We start from the raw sequence: 26,709 nt of genomic DNA on the forward strand, positions 1-26,709 counted from the left end.
CACATTAGATTACTTACCTGGGTTGGGGCCTCAGACAGAACTATTCATTTAATAGGTTTCTTTTACAAATGCTTTATGGAATTCCTTTAAGTTAAAGCTGTATTAATATGCCATCATTTCTTTGTAATTAAGGTAATTAGGATATCATTACCCTTCTTATAGGTGATATATGAGATTATTGTCATTTATCCCATGGTTAGAGTAACCTACATCTTGTTGATTATTATCAATTTGGTTCCCCTGCTTAGAAAAGAGAGGACTCTTTCCTCAGTAATAATGTTAAATCTTCAGTCTATAGGGGCTTTCTTACTTGCCCATATTCACAGTTTGCTCCCTTAAGACACAAAGGCATCTATGCCATCTATGCCTTTAATAAATTTTCAACTATGCTCAAAGCAATACTAGGTAAGGAGATTTATTAATATTCTAACTTATGTTTTAGGTTTTGATATATCTAGTCTCCAATAAAAATAACTTTACTAAAAGTTTGAATTTATATGAAAACTCAACCAAATAGGGGTTCTATAAAAAGGTATCATTCTGTTCACTTCAAGATGAAAGTATCAAAGCAGTGGGATCCCCATATTTAACTTTAAAGATGTTCTAGCCATTTCTATAGCTCTTTTTTAAAAATGCTTTTTAATATCCTCTAATGTTCCTTTCCTTACCCATGCTCCAACTTCAGGGGCCATAATATGTTGACTATTTTCTTTGTCAAGAGCACTGACTTATTTTATTCTGGGTACATCATTCTTCTTGTTCATAGGTAATTTTCCCCCTACATTTGAGTATATTGCAGAATATTATCCTATATAATAAACAGCTAATATGCTAATTAGACTGAATAGCAGAACAACTGTCCAAATGACCTTCCGGACAAAGCCAAAGCTGCGAGGACCAGCTGGGTCTGTGAGGGCTGGCTGGGCCTGCAAGGGCCAAGCCCCTTGCACGAATTTCATGCATTGGGCCTCTAGTTATATATATAAAGGGCTAATATGCAAAGTGTCCCCTCAGGAGTTCGACTGGGAGACCGGGAGTTCAATTGCTCACTATGACCTGTGCTGACCACCAGGGGGCAGTGTGGAATGAAGGAAGGCCCTGGCCAGCAGCCAGAAGTCCCCAATTGGCCCTGATCACCGGCCAGGCTTAGGGACCCCTAGGAACCCTACCTGTGCACAAATTTCGTGCACTGGGCCTCTATATATATATACACACACACACACATATATATACACACACACATATATATACACACATATATAAACATACATATACACATATATATATAAATATATACATATATATTTATATATATACATATTTCTATATATATAAATATATATTTCTATATATATAATCTGAAATAATTTGCCCATCTACTTCAAAAAAATTTATTTTTTATGTAAAAAAATCTCCTCTACTAGGCTCACATTGAAATTTCTCTTTAAGTACTTGAAGCTTTTGAATCATTATGATTTCATTTTACTAATTTTTTCCTTTCCTCTTTTTTCTTCCCAATATGATCAAGATTTCATGATTATTATTTTGGTTACGCTGGTCCGTTAACTCTGCTCTAATAACTCTTTTGACACAAGCTGATAAAAAGCACAAAGTTCTTTTATTATCTATTTCTTTGGAACACTAAGTTTATAATGACAGGACCTGAAATCCCCTCTCTTTAGTGTACTCTCCTCAGAACTTTGCAGTTACTGAAGGTACACTGCTTTTGTTTGAGTGCTCTGGGTTGTCCATTTTTATAGACATTTTGAGCCATCTGCGAACTATGGAGTTATAGGAATCTAGATACTTTAAATTCCTTACCTGTTGATTTTCATTTTGATATTCCATTCAATTAGATAGTTTTAAAAAATGTTTAATCTTTGGGAAGAGTATAAGGATTAAAATATATAGTTCTAACCTTCAAGGATTTTAGAGTCTATGGAAGAGCAGTTACACAAAGAAATGCAAATAAATACATACATCGTGGTAAAATAAAGTAAGATAAGATACTTATTGTTAGTGAAGTCCATACAAATTTCAATGGCACATTAGTGTAAATGAGCATCTGCATCGTTCAGGGGTAAGTTAGGAAAGTTCTGTAAGAAATTATATTTTGACTCAGCCATAAGTGATGACTAGGAGTCTTCTTGTAGGACCAACAGAATGAGAGTATTCCAAGCAAAAGGAATGACGTGAAATGTGGGGAGGTAAGAGGACAAGATAAGTTTGAGGACTGCCAGTATATCAGACTAATGGAGGGTAGGAATGGGCTGCAGATGAAGAAGAATAAATAGGGCAGGTAGATGGGACCAAGCCCAGAAGTGTCTTGTATGCAGTGAAAAGGAATTCAGAGTACAGTGTGGCCTTGACTTACAAGTGTCCCGACTAACGAGTTTTTCAATATACGAGCCATCTCTCAGCCGATTTTTTGCTTTGAGTTGCGACCTAAAATTCGGGTTACGAGCCAGCTTCAGATACCCCACCGCTAGTTGGTGCAGCGAACATCACAGTGAACGCCACAACATCAGCCCAGCATCACGTGTCTCACTCGTTCACTTTTTGATTTGACATACGAGGAATTTGAGTTATGAGCTCCATCACGGAATGAATTAAGCTCATAAGTCATGGCCCCACTGTATACCTTGTAAGACAACAGCTGTCATATTGTGTTTTCTTGAATATTTTGCCATAGAATGTTAGTGCATATTCAGTGAGAAAGAGGTTTTAGAACCCAAAAAGTAAAATAGATATTGAGTTAAAAATAAATAAGCAGTATCTTATTTCATGTCTTCTCCAGTTCATTGTTATATAGTTCACATCGGGAGTCTAAAAGGAATATAGAGAAGAATTCAACTCTATCTAATCATTACCTCCTTTTTAGAGGCTTTCTCTGAGCCTGAAATTTAAATTAGGTTGATAGCAATTCTCATATTTTATAATTTCTGTTTTATTTTCTGTGTGTTTTTTACTTTAGATTATAATTACCTTAAAGATTGGCACTGTGTTTATTTTAATTTACCTTTATACTCAGAGAACCTGGTAGAATGCTCAATATATACATTATGAAGAAATAAGGATACATTTGTAACAAATATCTTGGGAGAATTTTATAAGTGATAAGGGGAACCACTGAGGAATTTTGAACAGAGAATGGAAAAATCAAATTTGTATTTTTAAAAATCAAATTTCAGGCACGTCAATGAGACCGCATTAAATGAGAGGAACAAGACCAAGGGACCCTAGTTCAGTTGAGAGACATAATAGGTAGAGAACAGAAAAAAATGATAGATTTGAAGATGATTCAGAAAATTCAGTGGACTATGTATTGCCATTGAAACAAATAATCACAAATTTAGCAGTTTAAACAACACAAATTTATTCTTACAACTTTGTGGGTTAGAAATCTAACGAGTCTCCCTAAGCTAAAATCAAGGTGTCAGTGGGATTGTATTCCTTTCTCAAGGCTTTAGGGAAGAATCCATTTCCTTGCCCTTTTCACCTTTGGGAGGCTGTCCACATTGGTTCACTTATGGATGCTTTCCTCCATCTTCAAGCCAGCAATGTTGCATCTCTCTGTGCCTTTCTTCTGTAGTCACACATCTTGCTCTGAGTCTCTCTTCTGCTTTTAATGACCTTTATTATTACATTGGGCCGCTGCATAATCTAGGATAGCCCTCTTATTTTAAGGTAAAATGATTAGCAACCTTAATTCCATCTGCAACCTTTATTTCCCTTTGCCACATAACATAGCATTTTCACAAATTCCTGGGATTAGGACATGAGCAATTTAGGGACCATTATTCTGCCTACAAAGTCCAGTTAGCAAATTGATAGATGAGGAATGAGTCAAGGATCCTAACTTGAGCAGATGCCGGCTACCAGCAACTGAACTAGGGAAATCAGGGGATGATGGTACCCTTTCATGAAAAATAACGAGCTCAGAAGCAGACATGTTAATTTTGAGGGGTGTTGAAGAATGGAATTGAGAGGAGTTGACCCATAGACCCAGGTGATAGAGGGCCCTTCACTCACACCCCTGTCCTTGGAATGTACTGTTCTACCCGCCATTCCCACAGTGGAAGTTAATCCAGGGACACGGGTTTGGGAGACTAAGGCGCTGATAGCATCTGGATGGTTTATGTGACTGAACCCAGTTGAAGCCTCTATATAAATTTAAGATTCCGAAGGGCGAGTGAGGAGGTTTCACCCCACAGCAAGCCTCCTATGTAAGTTCCCTTATGTATTAAACCTGCCACGTACCAGTATGAGTGGTCTTCCTCTTCAGTTTGTTCGTGCCCTCTGTGTTCAGGGGACAGTTTGCAAACCAACAAGGGCATCTGAATTGTGTTGGAAGCATGAGAGAGAGATTTATGCTGGAGATATTGTCTTGGAGATGGACAGCAAGTGAAATAATAGTAGACCATTCCCTTCCCCCCTACTGATAAATTTTATCTGAAAAGTGTGAAGACAGAGAAAACAAAAAGATTCCTGAAGAATATATGAATGTGCATTATTTAAAGTTTGGCAGTTTTAGATTATATGTTGAAATAAAGTCATTGAAGCAGGAGAAACTATTTGCATGATGACAAAATGTAATGTGATATCCTAGAAATAGAAAAAAGATATTGGGTAAAAACTAAAGAAATCTGAATAAAGATAATAGTAATAAATCAAAAAATAAATAAGTTGTTTTAAATGCTTCTCATTCTTGGTCATAAAAATAAGATCTATAAAGAACAACCAAAGACAGAAACAATCTGGCCAACCAAATGTCTAAAAGTTTAGATACTTTCCAAAATTATTTGGCATGGTCAGCAATGCTATTCTCTGTCCTTATTTGAAATTATAAAGTTAACTCAGTAATTGGGATTTATTTTACTCACATGTAAGAATCCTTCTTAGAAAAAATATATGCTACTTTGTAATTAAAGAGAGTGTATGGGTAGAACCAAATACTTTTTAAAAATATTGTTGAATGTATTACATATGTTCCCTTTTCTCCCTGCATTGACCCCTTCTAGCCAGCCCCACTCTCTGCCCCAGGCCTTCACCACCCTACTGTCTGTGTCCATGGGTTATGCATATATATATATAGGTTCTCTGGTTGATATCTTCCCACCCATCCCCACCTTCCCTCTGAGATTTGACATTCTGTTCCCTGCTTCTGTGTCTCTGGATCTATTTTGTTCATCAGTTTATTTTGTTCATTAGATTTCACATATGAGTGAGGTCTTCTGATACTTGTATTTCTCTGACTGGCTTATTTCGCTTAGCATAATACTCTCCAGGTCTCCCCATGCTGTCTCAGAGGGTAAGAGATCCTTTCTTTTTAATTTTTTTTTTTTTACTGCTGCATAATATTCCCTGGTGTAAATGTATCACAGCTTTTTTATCCACTCATCTACTGATGGGCATGTGGGTTGTTTCCAGATCTATTGTAAATTGAGCTGCTATGAACAAAGGGGTGCATACATTCTTTTAGATTGGTGTTTTGGGATTGTTAGGATATATTCCTAGAAGTGGGACCACTGGGTCATATGGCAGTTCCATATTTAATTTTTTGAGGAAACTTCATACTGTTTTCCATAATGGCTGCACCAGTCTGCATTGCCACCAGCAGTGTACTATGGTTCCTTTTTCTCCACATCCTCGCCAGCACTTGTCATTTGTTGATTTGTTGATGGTAGCCATTCTGACAGGTGTGAGGTGATACTTCATTGTCCTTTTAATTTGCATCTCTCTGATGATTAGTGACTGAGCATTTTTTCATGTCTCTTGGACATCTGTATGTCCTCTTTGGAGAACATACAGTCCCCAGTATAACTTGGAGATTAACCCTTTATTGGATATATCATTGCCAGATATGTTCTCCCATGCAGTGGGTTCCCTTCTAATTATGTTGATCGTTTCCTTTGCTGTGTAGAAGCTTTTTATTTTGATGTAGCCCCATTTGTTTATTTTCTCCTTAGTTTCCCTTGCCCTAGGAGATATATCCATAAACATATTGCTATGAGAGATGTCTGAGATTTTGCTGCCTATGGTTTCTTCTAGGATTTTTATAATTATACCACTTACATTTTGGTCTTTTATCCATTTTGAGTTTATTCTTGTGTATTTTGGAACAAGACAGGAATGTCCACTTTCACCACTCTTGAATTCAACACAGTACTGGCAGTGCTAGCCACAGTGAGCAGATAAGAAGAAAACACAAAAAGCATCCAAATTGGAAAGGAGGAAGTAAAACTCTCATTGTTTGCAGATGACATGATATTGTACATAGAAAACCCTAAAGACTCCACCAAAAACTACTAAATTTAATAAATAGATTCGGCAATGTAGCAGAATACAAAAATCAACACCCAGAAATCGATGACATTTTTATACACCAATAATGAATTCTCAGAAAGAGAAACTAAAAAAATACCCTGTTTACCATTGAAAGAAAAAAAAAATTAAGATACTTAGAAATAAACTTAACCAAGGAGGTAAAACACTTGTACTCGGAAAACTACAGGATGTTGAAAAAAGAGATAAAGGAAGATATAAACAAGTGGAAGAATATACCATGTTCATGGCTGGGTAGAATTAACATCATTAAAATGTCCATACCCAAAGAAATCTATAGATTCAATGCAATCCCTATTAAAATACCAACAGCATATTTCACAGATCTGAAACAAATACTCCAAAAATTTATATGGAACCAAAACAGACCCTGAATAGCCGCAGAATTCTTGAAAAAGAAGAAAAAAGTTGGATGGATCACAATACCTGATATCAAGTTACACTACAAACCCATGTAATCAAAACAGCCTGGTACTGGCAGAAAACCAGACATATAGATCAATGGAACAGCACAGAGAACCCAGAAATTGACCCATGATATAATGCTCAATTAATATTTGACAAAGGAGCAAAGAACATACAATGGAGTTGAGACAGTCTCTTCAATAAATGGTTTTGGGAAAATTGGACAGATACATGCAAAAAAATGAAATAAACCAAGTATTTTTTTCAAAAAAATAAAAATTAGGTCTTTCAAAATTTAGCCAATAGCTGGTTATAACTATAAAAATCATAATATGCCTTGTGAATAGTGTTAAAAAGGCAATGTTTTGAACACAGAGCAGGGTAAGGATTAAAAAAGGATAGAGAAGCTATATAGCCTCAGAGGCCAACCCAAAAACACTGCCACCCAGAGGCTGAGCCACAAACTGACTCTTAGGGGAATACAAATTAAGGCAGACTGGATCACAAATACGGCCTGCTTTAAAATCAGGACTGTGATTTACAACACGGAGGAACAGTGTAATGAAGGCAAATTCAACACTCTCCTAAATACCTGGCAGGACTAAGGCGAACCAGGCTGAAGAGTAGAAGAACCGAAAGACCATCACTACTGCAAATTTTTTCTTTTTCTTTTTTTTTTTATTTTTTTATTTTTATTTTTTCGCCTTTTTACTAAGAAACCAATTTTTTTTCTTTTTCTTCTTTTTCCATCACCTGATTTTACCCTTTCAATTACCACATTTTTATTTTTAACCAGTATTATTACTGCTACCATTTTGCCATTTTTTAAAGTGCCATTTTATTTTCTCTTTATTTTCTTTTGGGATTAGTGTTCTCCATTCTATTTTCATCGTTCCTTTAGCATTAATTTTCCCTATCTCAATTTCACCTCTTTGCTAAAACCCTCTTCCTTACTTTTCCCCTTTTGGTGTCCTGTTTCTCTTACCCTATTCCTGCTTCAGATTTTCCCAATTCCTTCTTTTTACCCCCTGTCTAATTCCACCCTACTTATATATCCTATTTCCAATCTACTGCTCTAAATCCTTATGCACCTATTCTTTATCCTTCTTCACTTTCCAAACATTTTTTTTCCTCTTAACTTTCTATTGTTTTCTTGATTGTTGAATATATTGGGCTTTGTTTTTTTTTATTTGTTTGTTTTGTTTTGTGTTTTTTCTTCTTCTTTTTTAGGACTGGTTGTGAGGTTCTTTTTCTTTTTCTTTTTCTTTTTTTTTTTCCTGCTGGTTTTTCCCTTCCCTCCCCGACCCCACCCCGGTTATTTTTGTGCTTTTGTTTTCCCTTACCCCTCTTGATATTATTGGTGGTTTTTAGTTTGCATTCATCTCCAGGGATCTGTTGCTGGAAGTTGTTGAGATTAGTGGCAGTTCTATTGGAGTTTGCCCCTCATACAAATAGTCTCTTCCCCGCTTCTACTTCATTCTCTTTTTTCCCCCCTCTTTTTTCCCAATTCTATTTTTGCACTCCTTTTTTGTTTGTTTTTTTCTTATTTTTCTTTTCTGCTCTCTCTTTTATCTTCTTCTCTTCTTTCTCCCTTATCCCCTAATTCTCTTAATTCGGGTGGTCACCTTTATTTGGGGTTATTAATATTGTGAATATACCTGTGTTCAGTGCCTGGTACGTTGTGCCTTGCTCTGTTGTATTTTGTGCCTTTAAATCAATGCAGGAGATCCAAGCAACAGCAGCCCCCTGATCACCGCAGCCTCCTGATCACCACAGCCTCCTGATCACCACAACCTCTGTCTGTGGAACAGCAGCTGTACGTGAAGCCTCCCCCCACCAGCCAGAAGAGCCAACACAGCTGTGAACAACACCCACCAGAGGAGCTGCTGCCAACTGGAAAGCAGCTGCTACTGCAACCGTCTGAGCAGCAACCACAACCCAAGGAGCCCCTGCCACCCAGGGAGCAGCCACTGAACATCTCAACATCTACATATGTCAGCGAGATCAAACATGGGTAGGCAAAGAAACCCCCAAAGGAAAGAAAAGGAGGACTTGCCAGAAAAGCAGCTAAGTGAGACAGAGGCATGCAACATGACAGAAATAGAATTCAGAATAAGGGTCCTAGCATGCATAAACCGGATGGAGGAAAAAATCAACTACTTATGCAAGAAGCAAGAAGAAACAGATGAAAAAATCAATAACTTATGCAAGACCCAAGAAGAAATGAAGAGCGATATAGCTACAATAAAAAACACCATTGAAAGCATCAACAGTAGACTAGGAGAAGCAGAGGACCGAATTAGTGAATTAGAAGACAAGGAAGCAAAACACTCCCAAACTGTACTGCAATTGGAGAAAAAAATTAAAAGACAGGAGGAGAGCCTAAGGGAGCTTTGGGACAACATGAAGCGAAACAACATACGAATAATAGGGGTGCCAGAACAACAGAAAGAGGAGCAAGGATTAGAAAACCTATTCGAAGAAATAATATCAGAAAACTTCCCTGAGGTGGGGAAGAAAAAAGTCACACAAGCACAGAGTGTCCCAAACAAGGTGAACCCGAAAAGACCCACACCAAGACACATCATAATTACCATGGCAAGTGTTCAGGACAAAGAGAGAATCTTAAAGGCTGCAAGAGAGAGACGGAAAGTTACATACAAGGGATCTCCCATTAGACTATCAAATGATTTCTCAACAGAAACACATCAGGCCAGAAAAGAATGGACGGAAATCTACAAAGTGATGCAAAGCGAAGGACTGAATCCAAGAATACTCTATCCAGCAAGGCTATCATTCAAATTTGAAGGGGAAATAAGAAGCTTCACAGACAAAAAAAGTCTAAGGGAGTTTAGCACCACCAAACCAACAATGCAAGAAATGCTAAAGGGACTGGTGTAAAAAGAAGAAATAAAAAGCTCAGAAAGAAAACAGCCACACACAAAAAAAGAAATGGCTACAAACAAGTACCTTTCAATAATAACTTTAAACGTAAACGGACTAAATGCTCCAACCAAAAGACATCGAGTGGCTGAATGGATAAAAAATCATGACCCATACATTTGCTGTCTACAAGAGACCCACCTCATTAAAAGGGACTCACACAGACTGAAAGTGAAGGGATGGAAAAATATCTTCCAGGCAAATGGAAAGGAAAAGAAAGCTGGGGTAGCAATACTTATATCAGACAAAATAGACCTCAAAGTGAAGGCCATAACCAGAGATAAGGAAGGCCACTTCATAATACTAAAGGGATCAATACAACAAGAAGATATAATCCTGGTAAACATTTATGCACCCAATGCAGGAGCATCCAAATACATAAAAAAACTCCTGGAAGATATCAAAGGAGAGATCGACAACAATACAATCATAGTAGGGGACTTTAATACACCACTGACATCACTGGATAAATCCTCTAGACAAACAATCAGCAAAGAAACAGCAACCCTAAATGACTCACTTGATCAGATGGACTTAATTGACATCTTCAGAACACTTCACCCCAAAGCCACGGAATATGCATTCTACTCAAGGGCTCATAAGACACATTCAAAAATAGACCACATATTGGGTCACAAACAAAGTCTACCCAAATTCAAGAAGATTGAAATCATACCAAGCATCTTCTCAGATCACGATGGCATAATATTAGAAATGAACTACAGAAAAAACAACCCAAAATACTCAAACACTTGGAAGCTGAATAGCATGTTATTAAATATTGATTGGGTTACCAATGAGATCAAAGAAGAAATTAAAAGCATCCTGGAAACTAATGACAATGAAAACACAACAATCCAAAACCTATGGGACACAATGAAAGCAGTCCTGAGAGGGAAGTTTATAGCCCTACAGGCCTATCTCAAAAAGCAAGAAAAAATGGTAGTAAATCATCTAACTCTACAACTCAAAGAATTAGAAAGAGAGCAACAAGAAAACCCCAGAGTGAGCAGAAGGAAGGAGATAATAAAGATTAGAGCAGAAATAAATGACATAGAGACCAAAAAGATAATACAGAAAATCAATGAAACTAAGAGCTGGTTCTTTGAAAGGATAAACAAGATTGACAAACCTCTAGCCAGGCTAACCAAGAAGCAAAGAGAGAGGACCCAAATAAACAAAATCAGAAATGATAGAGGCGAAATAACAACAGACCCCACAGAAATACAAATGATTGTTAAAAAATACTATGGACAGCTCTACTCCAACAAACTAGACAACCTGGAGGAAATGGACAAATTCCTAGAAAAATACAACATTCCAAAACTCAATCAGGAAGAATCTAAAAACCTCAATAGGCCAATAACTATGGAAGAAATTGAAGCAGTCATCAGAAAGCTTCCAGCAAACAAAAGCCCAGGGCCAGACGGCTTCACAGGGGAGTTTTACCAAACATTCAAGGAAGAACTAAAACCTACCCTCCTCAGACTACTACAAAAAATTCAAGAGGAAGGAACACTTCCAAGCTCATTCTATGAAGCCAGCATCACCCTAATACCAAAACCAGGTAAAGACAACACAATGAAAGAGAATTACAGGCCAATATCCCTCATGAACATAGATGCCAAAATCCTCAACAAAATCTTAGCAAATCGGATCCAGCAGTACATCAGAAAGATCATACACCATGACCAAGTAGGATTTATCCCAGGGATGCAAGGATGGTACAATATACGCAAATCAATAAACGTGATACATCACATAAACAAATTGAAAGAAAAAAACCACGTGGTCATATCAATAGATGCAGAAAAAGCATTCGACAAAATCCAACACCCATTTTTGGTTAAAACTCTCAGCATGGTGGGAGTAGAAGGATCATACCTCAACATAATAAAAGCCATATATGACAGGCCCACAGCCAACATCATACTCAATGGACAAAAACTAACACCATTTCCCCTTAAGAACAGGAACAAGACAAGGATGCCCACTCTCACCACTCCTGTTCAACATATTCCCGGAAGTATTAGCCATTGCAATTAGGCAAGAAGAAGAAATAAAAGGCATCCAAATTGGAAAAAAAAAAAAGGCAATGTTTTAAGTAGAAAACTTACTGTTTATTCAGTACTATTCATAGTTAAGAGCTTTAAAATGGATAGATAAAATTATTTACTCCTTAAATAGAAATAGTTCTAGAGGATTTTAAAAAGTAAAACAGGGTTACTCCTGGCTGAGTGGCACTCCCCCTGTGGGAGCACACTGACCACCAGGGGGCAGCTCCTGAGTTGAGTGTCTGCCCCTGGTGGTCAGTGTGTGTCATAGCCACCGGTCGTTCCGCTGTTCGGTCGACTTGCTAATTACCCTTTTATTATATAGGATTTTTCTGCCAACAATAAAACTTCCATCTGTCATTCTTTTCTCTGTACTGAAGCCATGCTGCTCTTGGCATGGGTCACATTTGTAAATGTTTCATTTATGAACCATCCCTCCTCCTGACTCCTCTGCAGTACAGAAATATGCCACACAAGATCATCTGTCTCGCAGTTCATGGCCTCTAAATCTGGCGTCGTATTTGCTGTGTCATTACGTCTGTAGTTTTCAGTAGGAAGTTGTCCTACATGATTCTCATTACTCTATTTTCAAATAATCATGCTAAAAGCTATTTAATGTGTAAATGATACAACTGGTTGCCTTAATGTTTTATTGTGTCCTCCCATTTTTCCTTTTCATTTCTCTCATTATAGACTGTGCTAGTTCCACAGACAATGCTACTAACCAAAACCTTTAGTACAATTCAATTTAACAATTCAGAAGGCAGCACACATTCTTTAGATAGTCAAGGATGTTGAAATTGTGGTTAAAAGGTTAGAAAATTACATTTTATTTAAAATACTCTTTTTGCAGCATCTTCTCAGAATATATATTACTTTATGAGCAGATTATCAAGTTTCATGACCTGATAACCATGTTTTATAGGCAGCTGACTGTGAAATCTAAGTGTTCATGAAGAGTTTAGTTAGTTGCTTTACAGAAGAGTCTTAAATACTGGCAATTTGAATCCAGCTTTTTTAGAGACAAAAGGAACTCAAGTATGGTTAATATTACTGAAATCAGTTGGAGAGAGGGGGTGGTGGAAATATAAGAAAAGTACAGTATTATCCTTAGATCTCTCTCAAAGATACTTTAGTGGATCAATTAACAAGAGAAATTCAAAGGGTAAAGAAGATAAAATCATCCACTATCAAACAGTAAACAAATACATACTAAGCCATGATCCCCTGGAAGAATGGCTAACAAGACCAGAGACTGTTGAGAGCCAAGTTGGAGCGATTACTAAGACTTAGAGGATTACTTCGTTTAGGGCAGAGCAACTCCAAACAATTGGTAGAATAAGAGTTACGACTTGGCCAATTTACACAAGCACATAATACTGCAGCCATGTTAAAAATCCAAATAGGAATTAAATAGAAGATATAATGTAAAACAGGGAGTAATTTATATGGACAAATAAAAGTTGGAATTTTACAAATTATATTTCAATGTAGTTCTGTGAAGAATTGCTGATGTAATGTGATTTTTAGGTATGCTAGGAGAGTCCCAAGTCACTATTACCTGAAAGGTCCTATAATTCAAATTTAATTTGGATAAATGAATAAGTAATGCCAAGAAGGAATAAGGAGAAATGAGTATTCATAAGCTCATTTGTGTGCTATCTTATTGAGATGATTTCTGGATTTGATGGATGCTTTCAGTGGGGCAGCAGATAAGACATGATTATTTGAACACTTGTACTGTTAGAGACGGGGGTAGATGCACAGAGCTTACTTAGGCTGACAGCAGGTAGCCTGAGAGCTTACCTTGCTGAGTTGTGGCCAATGTGAAAGAGAAGAGGACCCTAAAAGGTACAGAAATGGTTTGTCTTCTTACATTCCATTCTGTATTCAAAACAAGTCGCTATTTAGATTTTATTTTTCCTGAAGACCATGTTGCCCCTTAACCCCATTTCAGAGACATCATATGTGAATAGCCTTTGACCGTCTGCAGTACAAACTAAGCACAATGGCCATTTAAATTTCATCTAGTGCCTGCCTTCCCATTTAGTCTACACTAAAAGTTGGTTCAGAATGTTATTTCCCAAGATAACATTGCCGTGGCTACTTTCCTTGCACTCCATTCATTTATTCATTTCATTCATTAAATGCACACACACACTCACACACACACTCCTTGACCTTGAGGAGCTAGTTCATACATTGCAGGACTAATATTTAAATTAAAGTAATATTAATAATTGTACCTTGATTTGGCCATAATTTCAATGAACAAATGGATAAAATTATCCTTTCAAAATTACTATGTTTTGTGGGTTGTTGTTTTTTTAATTATGACAAGGCAATTAAGGTTTTTACTTGATAATTTTTTTATTTCTGATGACTAAATCTTAGATTAGAAAAAAAAATGTGGCGTTCTCCCTCCCCTTTCCTCTCTCTCTCTAAAAATCAATCTTATAAAAATAAAAAAATTAAAAATTGGTTACTTCTGATAATATTTACCTCAACTTTAAAAAAAAAATCTCCTACTCTAAATGAAACACTATCATGACAAATTTAGCACAGACTTCTTGAATTTGGGATTGTTTTGGAGAGGATTTTTCAGGTAGAAAATTATTGTTTCCCTTCCTGTTGACTACTGGGATGCATTTACAGTCTATTCATTCCTTGGCACTTCCATGAAAACCGAGATAAGTGGTCCAATTGCTGACAGTTTTGATGGTGATGTTGATGTGCTATTGGATGTGTGCCCTTCTGGAACAGCAATCTAATCCCACGCATTCTACTAAACAGCTGCAGCGTTTCTTCATCGGAGCCCTCTACACAGGGCATTCTAATCTGTTCTGCTATTTTTATGTTTGAATAAACTACGGTGTGTAGGTTAACACAAAATCCTAGAGTAGGAGTGAAGAAAAAATGACACCAGGTACTCCTTGTGGGTAGACATTGTATTTTATAAGCTTTCTATACCCTGCAATAGCTATTATAGTCTTCAATATAACAGAATCAATAAGTATTTATTGAAATATGCCAAAATGCATTAATGTAAAATCCAGGAACATTTTTTGTGACTCTATAGGTCCGTAATGGAGGGTAAAAACTATTTTCATTATGTCCATATAAGTGTAATGGAGGGGGGCGAAATTTGTAGGGAAAAACTTTTCCCTTTGATTTTCAAGGAAAAAATTGCTCTTTTTTTACTAATATAATTTTTTTTTTAGATTCCAGTAAAAGTCATTTTTTTTCTTCCCAGTGCAAAGCCACTATTGTTTCTTTTTAAAGTAAGGATTTAATAATTTTTAAATACTGTTCTTCCTTTATATAGAAACGATTTTGTATCGAGATGGTCATTATATTGTAGATAAGACTTTCAAATAAGTAGTCATAATATATTTCATTATGTTCATATTATCTTATCTTTCCAGTAGGACTTCCAAACTCTCATGTGATAGAGATATTATTTATGAACAATGCCTATATTAAAAATAAGCAGCAACAGGAATAAGAAAGCCACAGCAAAATAAAATGCTATAAGTACACCTAATGAACAAATATTGATTTCAGTTTTTAAGAAGGAGTTAACTTTTTTGGAAAATGTCACCTTAAAAATAATACCACTACATAGAAGACATACTGCAGATAAACATAATCGTACACTTATTTAAAACAATATATGTTTGATTTTTTTAGGAATTCGATACTGATATTCTATGTGAGGGTAGATACGGTATCATCATCTACAAATCTGGAAATAAAAGCTTTGATTTTTGTCAATCAAAAATATGTAATTATATCAAAGCTAAATTAGTTAATGTGGTCATCTGAATGTCATTTTAAAGCAGAATCTAAACAGGATGACATTCAACTAGTCTCTTGTTAAATTTAGATACACACATACACATGCACTACTACTTGCATGTGTTTTTTGGTTTATCAGCTTTCTCATTTATTATGATATGAATAAATATATTTTCATTGTACTCTTTAAATAAATAATAGGTGTTAATCTTGTTATATTTAGAACTATGCCATTAAATAAAAAGTATTGACTTTTTACTGAAGTTAATGTCATTACATTATAATTTTTTTTTCCTCTTTTGGTTTACAGCATTTTTACACTCTGGTAGGGACTAGATAACTTTTGTTTAAAACCAGTAGGAGGAGCTCTCACCTTGCTGGGATTAATGCAATTAGTGTTCCTGGAAATCCTGAATTTGTGGGGGTTTTATATATGAAAAGAATTATAAAATTAAACATTTATCATGTGTAATGATATTAAAGTTTTCAAAATCCCTCAGTTTTATTCTAGTATAAATGTATAATTCATTTGTCTGGAATACAAATTTGAAACTTTACTGTTCTTATAAATTTTTAAAAGGCATGATTGCAGTTTAATGAAGAAAATAAAGCAATTATGTAAATTTTGTTTCTTGAAGAAACTAAGAAACAAAAATATTCTTCCTAAGGATCTACAGTGTTGCAGGTATTTACATGTTTTCCTTTTTGTTTGTTTTGAAATTAATACAGTTTACAGTTTACAAATTATAAATTTGGAGAACCAAATAGACTAAATATGTTTTAGAAAAGATATTTATATGAACTAATCAGTATAAATTCTATATGCAGTTTACAAAAAACAAATCTCTCTTGATGGGCTTCAATTCATATTTTGGATTTTTGAACACTCTACTTCATAAAACCCTTTAAGTTAAATGGCAGGGTTTGTATATAGTAATAATACATTTTCTGTATAAACCATTAATGTGAAAATTTGGATGAAAACTTATGAAAATTTGCAATTAGAAAAAGAAATGATGATGGTTCTCTGTACCTACAAAAATTTTTTAAAACAAAACCAATAATAAATTTTTATATTCAAACTTAAAAAGCAGGAAGAAAATAACACTTGAAAAAAAAGGTTTAGGTTTAAATGATGGGAATCCAAATCTATTAGTGATCTTCAGAAAAATTACTTAACCTCTCCTGAGACTCAGTTCTCTCATCTGTAAATTGGGTATTTAAAAACAATAATATATAGGATAATATGGATATTACTGAAGAAAAATATGTAGAAAATCTTTTCTAAATTGATTATGATTAGTATCATTATTTTACTAGGGAAATAATGTTGTATCCCAGATATATTAATATGCTAAATGACTAAGCCTTCATGTCCCCCCAAAGTAGATAATGGTATGATGTACTTCTGAATAGTATATACCAAAAATAAAAATAACTTTTATTTAACAATGAGATAAGTTTATAGTTTTGAATATTTATTATAGTATCTTTAACTTTTCTTCCAAATATTTCAGATTGTTTTTGTTTTTGTTACTGTGGTCCCAGATGCCATCAGATATCATTTTTGTATTTTTGTATATTTGTGTGTGTGTGTGTGTGTGTGTGTACACATATGATATATAGAGTAATTTGGTCATTTCTTCTTCATTTATTAAATGAAATATTTCAGTGACAAAAATGGTCCTTTATTTCCTTATTCAGAAGTACCTTATATAGAAAAAGCAAAATAAATGTTTTATTATTTTCAGATTATTTACCAGTTTTATAAATAACCAGTTTTAGAGGCTCAGTGCACAAAAATTTGTGCACTCGGGGGGTCCCTCAGCCCGGCCTATGCCCTCTTGCAGTGTGGGACCCCTTGGAGGATGTCCACCCCAGTGGGGACCCTCACCCCATGGAGGTTTGGCCAGCTTGGGTGAGGGGCTGATGGCTGTTTTCAGGCTGGTCACACCCCCGTTAGGGTGAGGGGGTCCCCACTGGGGTGCCTGGCCAGTCTGGGTGGGGGGCTGAGGGCCGTTTTCAGGCTTGCCAAGCACCCTGGCGACATAAGCTCCCAGCCTCTCCTTTTTTTCTTTCTTTTTTTTTATTCTGGGGTTTATTTACCTTCTATAATTGAAACTTTGTTGCTTGCAGTGGAGCTCAGAGCCGGGCCGCGGCAGGTGGGGAACCTTGGCTTCCTCCTGCTCACTCCAGCTCTGTGGCTGCCGCCCGCCATCTTGGTTGGGTTAATTTGCATATAGTCGCTCTGATTGGCTGGTGGGCGTGGCTTAAGGCATAGGGGAAGTACGGTCAATTTGCATGTTTGCCTTTTATTAGTATGGGATGGCTTCCTAGTATGCTGCAAAATTTATTAATGGTATATTTATCATTATGAATGTGAAACGTGGGGTTCAGGGTGCAGATTCTTCCGTGGGTCCTTGCCCACAAAGTTTGAAGAATAATAAACTCGAGAACTAAAAGGCTTCTTTAATAAAAATGTGGAAGTTTACTGGAAGCATATACAAACTTTCCCAAGTGAGGGGTCTCCAAATGGGACCCCCAAATGCAGAAAAAACCTGCTCTCTTTCTCTCTAATGGAAAAAATTAAAAATCCAAAATCTGTCTGAGTCTCTTTGTCTCTAGGTTTAAAGAGGCTGTAGTTCTTTGTCTATCTATGTTCCCTTCTAATTGGACCCCTTCCCCATTTTACGACCCTGTGCTTTCTTAATTGGTCCCTCTTTTGCAGGATATCAGTTTCAACGATCAAAGCCCACCTGGTGCCTCCTTCTTTCTCTCCCCCTTATCTTGCTACATTCCTTTATTCTCTGTGAAAATATCTTCCCCTCTTCCTGGTACCTTATGACCTTTCTTTATTTTCTGTGAATGTATGTCTTCCTTCCTTATCCTGTGACATTTCTTTATCCTCTATACAAGTAAGATAAGCATTTTGGCATCTTGGAGCTATTTCTGCCCTTCACATATGCATTCCTCCCCCATGGACCCTCTCTTTTTTTTTTTTTTTTTTTTTTTTTTTTTTTTTTTTTTTTATAATAATTTTTATTTCTTAAAGTATTACAAAGAGTGTTACATATGTCTCCTTTTTCCCCCCCATGACATTCCCTCGGCCCCTACACCCCGCCCCCCCCCCGTCCCGTGTCTTGTGTCCATTGGTTAATCTTATATGCATGCATATAGGTCCTTCAGTTGGTCTCTTAATCCCCCCCCCAACCCTCCCCAGGCTCCCCATTGTAGTTTAACATTCTGTTCAATGTTGCTCTGCTTCTGTATCTACACCTGTTCATCAGTCCATACTGGTCCCCTTTATTTGTCCCAGCCTCACTGGAGCAGTCTCAACCTCACCAGGGCCGTCTGAGCCTCACCAGGGCCGTTTCAACCTCACCGGGGTCGTCCCTACCTCACGGGGGCCGTTTCAACCGGACCGGGGTTGTCCCTACCACGCCGGGGCCGTTTCGACCTGACTGGGGACGTCCCTACCTCACGGGGGCTGTTTCAACCTCACCGGGGTCGTCCCTACCTCACGGGGGCCGTTTCAACCTGACCGGGGTTGTCCCTACCACGCCGGGGCCGTTTCGACCTGACTGGGGTCGTCCCTACCTCACGGGGGCCGTTTCAACCTCACCGGGGTTGTCCCTACCACACCGGGGCTGTTTCAACCTGACTGGAGTTGTCCCTACCACACCGGGGCCGTTTCAACCTGACCGGGGTCGTCCCTACCTCACGGGGGCCGTTTCAACCTGACCGGGGTTGTCCCTACCACGCCGGGGCCGTTTCGACCTGACTGGGGTCGTCCCTACCTCGCGGGGGCTGTTTCAACCTCACCGGGGTCGTCCCTACCTCACGGGGGCCGTTTCAACCTGACTGGGGTTGTCCCTACCACGCCGGGGCCGTTTCGACCTGACTGGGGTCGTCCCTACCTCACGGGGGCCGTTTCAACCTCACCGGGGTCGTCCCTACCACACCGGGGCCGTTTCGACCTGACTGGGGTCGTCCCTACCTCACGGGGGCCGTTTCAACCTCACCGGGGTCGTCCCTACCACGCCGGGGCCGTTTCGACCTGACTGGGGTCGTCCCTACCTCATGGGGGCTGTTTCAACCTCACCGGGGTCGTCCCTACCACACCGGGGCCGTTTCGACCTGACTGGGGTCGTCCCTACCTCACGGGGGCTGTTTCAACCTCACCGGGGTTGTCCCTACCACACCGGGGCTGTTTCAACCTGACCGGGGTTGTCCCTACCACACCGGGGCCGTTTCAACCTGACCGGGGTTGTCCCTACCACGCCGGGGCCGTTTCGACCTGACTGGGGTCGTCCCTACCTCACGGGGGCCGTTTCAACCTCACCGGGGTTGTCCCTACCACACCGGGGCTGTTTCAACCTGACCGGAGTTGTCCCTACCACACCGGGGCCATTTCAACCTGACTGGGGTCGTCCCTACCTCACGGGGGCCGTTTCAACCTGACTGGGGTTGTCCGTTGTCCCTACCACGCCGGGGCCGTTTCGACCTGACTGGGGTCGTCCCTACCTCACGGGGGCTGTTTCAACCTCACCGGGGTCGTCCCTACCACACCGGGGCCGTTTCGACCTGACTGGGGTCGTCCCTACCTCACGGGGGCTGTTTCAACCTCACCGGGGTCGTCCCTACCACACCGGGGCCGTTTCGACCTGACTGGGGTCGTCCCTACCTCACGGGGGCTGTTTCAACCTCACCGGGGTTGTCCCTACCACACCGGGGCTGTTTCAACCTGACCGGGGTTGTCCCTACCACGCCGGGGCCGTTTCGACCTGACTGGGGTCGTCCCTACCTCACGGGGGCTGTTTCAACCTCACCGGGGTTGTCCCTACCACACCGGGGCTGTTTCAACCTGACCGGGGTTGTCCCTACCACGCCGGGGCCGTTTCGACCTGACTGGGGTCGTCCCTACCTCACGGGGGCCGTTTCATCCTGACCGGGGTTGTCCCTACCACGCCGGGGCTGTTTCGACCTGACTGGGGTCGTCCCTACCTCACGGGGGCTGTTTCAACCTCACCGGGGTCGTCCCTACCACACCGGGGCCGTTTCGACCTGACTGGGGTCGTCCCTACCTCACGGGGGCTGTTTCAACCTCACCGGGGTCGTCCCTACCACACCGGGGCCGTTTCGACCTGACTGGGGTCGTCCCTACCTCACGGGGGCTGTTTCAACCTCACCGGGGTCGTCCCTACCACACCGGGGCCGTTTCGACCTGACTGGGGTCGTCCCTACCTCACGGGGGCTGTTTCAACCTCACCGGGGTCGTCCCTACCACACCGGGGCCGTTTCGACCTGACTGGGGTCGTCCCTACCTCACGGGGGCTGTTTCAACCTCACCGGGGTCGTCCCTACCACACCGGGGCCGTTTCGACCTGACTGGGGTCGTCCCTACCTCACGGGGGCTGTTTCAACCTCACCGGGGTCGTCCCTACCACACCGGGGCCGTTTCGACCTGACTGGGGTCGTCCCTACCTCACGGGGGCTGTTTCAACCTCACCGGGGTTGTCCCTACCACACCGGGGCCGTTTCAACCTGACCGGGGTTGTCCCTACCACGCCGGGGCCGTTTCGACCTGACTGGGGTCGTCCCTACCTCACGGGGGCTGTTTCAACCTCACCGGGGTCGTCCCTACCTCACGGGGGCCGTTTCAACCTGACTGGGGTTGTCCCTACCACGCCGGGGCCGTTTCGACCTGACTGGGGTCGTCCCTACCTCACGGGGGCTGTTTCAACCTCACCGGGGTCGTCCCTACCACACCGGGGCCGTTTCGACCTGACTGGGGTCGTCCCTACCTCACGGGGGCCGTTTCAACCTCACCGGGGTTGTCCCTACCACACCGGGGCTGTTTCGACCTGACTGGGGTCATCCCTACCTCACGGGGGCTGTTTCAACCTCACCGGGGCCATCCCAGCCTTACCGGGGAAACAGGAAGTTTGGCCTTCTGTCCCCTGCCGGCGGCTCCCCACTAGACAAAATCTCCAGGCGTTCCTGGTGGTTGCACATCCAGCGCTCCTGCCCTCCACCAAGTGCACAGACTGCTTGTCTGCTGTCCCGCAGCGCCCCACCAGAGACTGGGACCAGTGGGCATGTTTGTGCGCTTGCTGGTACAGCAGTTCCACAGTGCCGGCCGAGTCAAGCCCAGCCCTGGCCGGCCCCGGACCCGACTCTGCCCCCCGATTGCGTCCCTCCCAGATGCAAGGAGCTGAAATCTGCAGCCTGCTGGGATGGGCTCTGTACTTGGTGCTTCAGCACATCCTACTCAGTCTCTATGCGCTTCTTTCTATTCGAGGAGTTGAAATCTGCAGTTTGTTGGGTTGGGCTCTGTACTTGGTGTCACATCCTACTCAGTCTCAATGTTCTTTCTCTCCTTCCAGTTGTAGAGCTTCCACTGGGCCAAGTTTCCCATGGTTCTGTATGATAGGTGTTTGTCTGATATTTGGTAGTTTCGATGTTGTTGTGTGAGGTAGCACGCACAGGTCTCTTCCTTATGCCGCCATCCTGGTTCTCCTGGGTCTGCTTCTTGAGTGTGTCTCTCATGGCTGCGAGCAGTTGAAGTCTGCAATTTGTTGGGATAGGCTGCAAAAGCGCAGGTGGGTCTTTTTGTGCACCTGGCACAGCTTGGATGGGGATGTAAATTGATTAGGGCTGAGTCTCAGGGAGTCGCCATGGCGGAGCAAATAGCACTGGCTGAGTCTCCGCGGCCCCTTGACTCTCTGCCAGGGCTTTGTGTCCCCCAGTGCCGGTGAGCAGCTGTGCAACAGAGTCTCCCTCGCTTTCTGATGGCTGCAAGGCCGTGCTGCCTCTCCCCGTAGGGTCTGGTGCTTCATGATCCCGCCTGAACCAGCTCAGTGGATTTGAAAGTTTGCAGAAGAAGGCGCTTCTACTTGTGGGTCTGGCACACCCCAGATGGGAATGTAAATTGCGTAGGGCGGGATCACAGGGAGTCGCCGGGGTGGAGACTCAGTGGCCCCTTGCCTATCCAGGACACCAGGGCTTTGCGTCCCCCAGTGCCGGCGAGCAGCCGAGCGCCAGAGCCTCCCTCGCTTCCTGACCGCTGGAAGGCCGTGCCGTCTCTCGCCTTGGGGCCTGGGGCCTCAGAGACCCGCCCGAACCAGCTCAGTGGATTTGAGAGTTTGTAAAAGCACAGTCATTCCCTCTTGTGCCTCTGGCACAGCCCTGAGGGTAGGGCGGGGTCACAGGGAGTCACCAGCGTGGAGGAAATAGCGATGGCGGCGTCTCCGCGCCCCTCGCCTCTCCGGGACACCAGGACTTCTTGTCCCTCGGTGCCGGCGAGCAGCCGCGTATCAGAGCTTCCCTCGCTCTCCGACCACTGCAAGGCCGTGGCCGCCTCTCCCTGTGGGATCTGGGGCCTCAGAGACCCGCCCCGAGCAAGCCCAGAGGATTCGAGGGTTCGTAAAAAACCGAGAATCCATTTGCAGCCCGCGTGGCGTGTGACTGCGTACCTCTGGTTTTGGTGCCTCCGTAGCTCCCACTCAGTCTCACTGCGCTTCTTTCTTTTCCTCCAGTTGTAGATCTCCCACTGGGCCAACTTCCCCATGGTTCTGAGTGGCGGTTGTTTACTTCATAGTTGATAGTTTCAATGATGCTGTGAGAGACCAGCACACACAGGTCCGCTCCCTACGCCGCCATCTTGGTTCTCTCACCCTCTCTTTTTTTAAATTTCTTTATTGATTAAGGTATTACATATGTGTCCTTATATCCCTATTACCCCCCTTAACCCCCCCCCCCCCCCCCACTCATGCCCTCACCCCTGTTGTCTGTGTCCATTGGTTAGGCTTATATGCATGCATACATGTCCTTTGGTTGATCTCTCCCCCTTCTTCCCTAAGACTCACTGTCCTATCTCTAAAATCCCTTCCAAAGTGCTTGGATTTAAGCATATTTGAAATATTTTAATTCCTTCCAGTCATTAACCTTGTTTATGATCAAATTATTTTTGTCCAGTTGGAGCCTATGCAAGTTGGTTCTAGAGTTCTTTCTCAGTGATCCTAGTGGAAATTAATATCGTCCTGTTTTCTGGTATAAGGACTATGAAACACCACCAATAAAGTAATCTTACGAAATATAAAAATAAATGGAACCTGAATCAGATCAAGCCACTAAACTCGTGAACTAAAAGGCTTCTTTAATAAAAATGTGGAAGTTTACTGGAAGCATATACAAACTTTCCCAAGTAAGGGGTCTCCAAATGGGACCCCCAAATGCAGAAAAAACCTGCTCTCTTTCTCTCTAATGGAAAAATTAATTTAAAGAAAATTAATTTAATTTAAAGAAAATACAGGAAATGGGGAAGCACCTTTCAATGATATATTATAATTAGGAAAATCCAGAAAGTGTGACAAAACAGTTTTGTTTTATTTAGTAAATTTGATTTCAAGTAGTGAAAAAGATAAACTGTCTAGTCATTAGGGAAACATTAAAGCAATGAGATCCTGTTACACACATGTTAGCATGCCTCAAAAACTGGATAATACCATGGATGTGGAGGAATAGGAAAATAACATATTCCCCAAATGGGAATGCAAAACTTCATAGCCATTTTGGAATATGACACTTAAAAAAAAAGTATTCCTCACATAATCCAGTAATTTCTTTGTACCATAGAAGAAAGAAAGCATGTGTTCCTATAAGAATCTGTAAATGATATATTAAGTGGCTTTACTTATAATTCTCTAACTGAAAATAGCCCATATGTCTATCAACTAGGAAATGCCATGCAGTAGAATACTTTTCAGCAATTAAAAGGAACTTAACTATTGATTCAGCGACATAGATGAATCTCAAATACACTATGCTAACATAAAAAACAACTCAAAGACTATCTGCTATGTGATTTCATTCATTTGACGTTTTGGGACAGTCAGAACCATTGGCGCAGAAATCAGATGAGTGGTTGCCAAGGGCTTGGTGGGGAAGAGACTCACTATAAAGCAGTGGTTCTCAACCTTCCTAATGCCGCGACCTTTTAATACAGTTCCTCATGTTGTGGTGACCCCCAATTTCATTGTTACAAATTGAACATAATTAAAGCATAGTGATTAATCACAAAGACAATATGTAATTATATATGTGTTTTCCGATGGTCTTAGGCGACCCCTGTGAAAGGGTCGTTCCACCCCCAAGGGGGTCGCGACCCACAGGTTGAGAACCACTGCTATAAAGGATCACAAAGGAAATTTTGGAGGTCATGAGTGTTTTCTATAGCTTGATTATAGAGTTGGTTATATAGATGTAGGGGTTTGTCTTAATTCATAGAAATGTACATTTAAAATGGGTGAACTTTATTAGTAGTACATCATGCCTCAATAAATCTAACTAAAAATATAATAGGAAAAGCTATTGATTAAAAAAAAAACACTTTAAAAGGAATGTCCATTCACTGTAATTTATAGTACTTATTAGATATTGATTTTTTGTTAAAGAAGTTGAGAAACTAAGAATATTAAACACTAGCTACTTGATGACATTAAGGGATTACTACTTTCAGTACTTTATTAAGATATTGTAGTTATATATAAAATAAATCTTTATGATAGAAATATATACTGAAATTTTTACACATGAAATTATATGATTACTGGAACTTTCTTCAAAGAAATCTTGAAGTGGGAGAATAGTAAACATGAAATAAGATTGGCCATGTTGGTAATTATTGAAGCCGAATGATGACTACATGTGGGTCCAATGTACTGTTTTCTCTACATGTTAAAATATGTTTGAGATTTTCCACAGTAAAAATGAACTAAGGAATTATAGCTCAGTTTTATAAAAGTTTAGTAAATATATTTTAAGAGTACTGAAAGAATATTCTGCAATGAATAGAGTTTATCCCAGAAATTTAAACATGGTTTTATATTTTAAATCAACGTATCATAGTGATTCAAATAAGAAAAATGACAAAATGTTTACAATAGACACTAAACAGCAGATACCAAGTAACATACCCCTAATAGCAATTTTTTAAACTACAAAAAGGCAACAAATAAACCCCACTTTCTTAACTAGATGAAGACTAAAAGTCATAATGAGATGGTAAAGCATTGTTTCTCAAAGTGTGGTCCATGGACTACTGGTGTCTGGGGGAATTGGAGGTAGTAAGTAGTTAAAAATAATGATCTGCTGAATCATGAACCCCAAGCATTTCCCTGCTGTAAACTCTGCAGATTCCTCCCCAGTTAATCTTTGTTGCTTTCCTCCCTCATTTCTGTCCTCCTTCTTCACTGGAAATAATTCCCACCCCTGGTCCCTGTTCCAGCAACTGAGAACTGAGTTATAGCTCAGTTATTTTATAGAAGATATTCTAAATGAAAAACAAATATTTGTTGCTTATCACATCTGATGAAGACCCCTCATCCTAGCCCAGCTCAAATAGCATCTCCTTTGTTAAATCCTCTGAGACCTGCCTTGCCAGCATTAGCCTACTTACTTGCTAGGCTATCATATAATCAATCGTTTAGTTTTGAATTTAACAGAATATATTTTAATTATTTGTTTTCATATTTGCCATCAGATTATGAGTTACTTTTGGTCAGGAAAATGATGTGTGTTTTTTATTTTTGTTTTTGCCTCCCTCAGTAGTAAGTATACTATCTGGCAAATACAGTAACAATGTAATCTATGCTTTAAAGATCTCGAATTTATTCATAAGAATTGTTTTCATACTTTGCCAATAATATATAAGAGCATTTAATAACAGAAAGAAAATAAAGAAGCCTGCTTTAATACAGTCTTTTTTTAATGTGGTATAGAAGGACCATATATGAAAGGAGAGAGAAGCAAAGGTGGTTATTTTATCAATTTTAGAAGATGGCTATTTTATTTTTAAAATTTTTAAATTAAAACTTTATTGTTGAAAGTATTACATATGTCTCCTTTTCCCCCCATTGACCTTTTCTAGCCTGCCTCCACCCCCTGCCCCAGGCTTTCACCACAATATTGTGTGTTCATGGGGTATGCATATATTAGTGGGCTGGTGCACGAAATTCATGCACGGGGGCAGGGGTGTCCCTCAGCTCGGCCTGAACCCTCTCCAATCTGGTACCCCTTGGGGGATGTCCAACCAGCAGTCAGACATCCCTCTCACAATCCGGGACTGCTGGCTCCTAACTGCTCACTTGCCTGCCAGCCTGCT

At 40.4% G+C, this 26,709-nt stretch overlaps 1 protein-coding gene across 4 annotated transcripts in view; it reads left to right on the top strand.

Annotated features, from left to right (window-relative positions):
- The window catches only part of EPHA6 (EPH receptor A6), a 945,921-nt gene that overhangs the window by 62,398 nt on the left and 856,814 nt on the right, over positions 1 to 26,709 (top strand). The window lies entirely within an intron of this gene.

The sequence above is a fragment of the Myotis yumanensis genome, unplaced genomic scaffold, assembly GCF_028538775.1.
Source record: "Myotis yumanensis isolate MYYU_CA2020_CCGP unplaced genomic scaffold, mMyoYum1.0.hap1 SCAF_2, whole genome shotgun sequence".
In the NCBI taxonomy this organism is placed as follows: domain Eukaryota; kingdom Metazoa; phylum Chordata; class Mammalia; order Chiroptera; family Vespertilionidae; genus Myotis; species Myotis yumanensis.